Source organism: Cucumis sativus, unplaced genomic scaffold, assembly GCF_000004075.3.
Source record: "Cucumis sativus cultivar 9930 unplaced genomic scaffold, Cucumber_9930_V3 scaffold53, whole genome shotgun sequence".
NCBI classification, from domain to species: domain Eukaryota; kingdom Viridiplantae; phylum Streptophyta; class Magnoliopsida; order Cucurbitales; family Cucurbitaceae; genus Cucumis; species Cucumis sativus.
The window spans coordinates 155,873-157,414 of NW_022279553.1; positions in this window are offsets into that span (position 1 = coordinate 155,873).

Genomic DNA, 1,542 nt, shown 5'->3' on the forward strand with positions numbered 1-1,542 from the left:
CATCGATGAAGTTTTCGCTTAGATCTTTATCTTAGTTCGGCCTCTTTAAAATATATGTTACTCCATACAAGGAAGATCGAAAGTTGTGATTACCAAGTGTAGATTTGTATTGTATAGTTGCCTTAGTTATTTTTTTAATTATTCTTTTTAGACGTTATTTTCTTTTATAATTAGTTCTCTTTAGTTAGAATTTCTATTAAATTATACTTACCTATTATCAAATCCTTTTTCCGTAATAAGAGAAAATGGAGTTTTTCTCAAATAACAAAAAGTGATTATTTAAGATAGTATGCTAAAGGGAACACATCCAACTACCATGTTCAGAATATTACCTTTGCCGATTGAAAGTCTTGGATTCTTGGTCAACTTTGAACGCAAATTTTTCTTAGTTGATTAATAAATATCAGGGTAAAAAGATCTTATATTGTAATATTGTTTTGCTTCACTTGCATCATACACTATTTTTTTACACTTATAATAAAAAGCCCATAGAAAGTAGAGAACTTGTGTAGAGAACTCTTCACTCTTGCCTGAAGCTACAATAGCCCGTAGAAAGTAGGAGAGTTAAGCTTGTTAGGTTAGAATGCGTTGGGTTCACTTGGGATCAAAACTTGCATCAGAACTTTTCACTCACGGTCGAAGCCACAATAGCTAGTAGAAAGTAGGAGAGTTAAGCCTATTAAGTCATAATGCATCGGGTTCCTTCAGGATCAAACTTTGGTAGGAAACTCTTCACTCTCGACCGAAGCCACAATAACACGTAAAAAGTAGGAAAGATAAGGTGGTTAGGTCGGAATGCATCGGTTCCTTCCATATTAGTATTTGCGTAGGGAACTCTTCACTCTTGGCGAAAACAACAATTTTCTGTAGAAAGTAGGTGAGTTGAAGCGATTAGATCAGAATGCGATGGGTTCCTTCGGGATCAATACTTGCGTAGGGAACTTTTAACTCTTGGCGGAAGCAAAAATAGCCCGTAAAAGTCGAAGAGTTAAGCCAATTAGGTTAGAATGCGTCGAGTTCCTTCGGGATTAAAATTTTCGTAGGGAACTCTTCACTCTTGGCCGAAGCAGAAAAGTTAAGCCAGTTGGGTCAAATGCGCTTGGTTCTTTAATATATTACATGTTTGTACCTTTTCAATTCAATACTAGATATTTTTCACTTGTCAATGTGTTATTAGTAGTTTAATTTAGCGATAAGTTATTGATAAGAAGTTTAGTTTATAATTCTCGTCGCATTAGTTAGGCTATGCTCATCGCTTAGCCAACGTCAATCGCCAACTACTCGAGAGGGCAAGTAGCAAGGATAAGGCTAATACGTGCAAGGGGGAGTTTCGCGACAAACTCCACCTTAGTGAGATAACTTCCATCATTTGTATACCAAGAGATGAACAAGTGTGGACATTAGGCACCGAGAGGTTGTTGTCCTTAATTGCGAAGCTCTATACGTTTTATAAGTGAAATCTTCTAGATATATCTCTCCTAAGCACACTTAATCATATGGATTCTGAGAGGTGACCATATGTGACGTTTAATGACTCTGAGA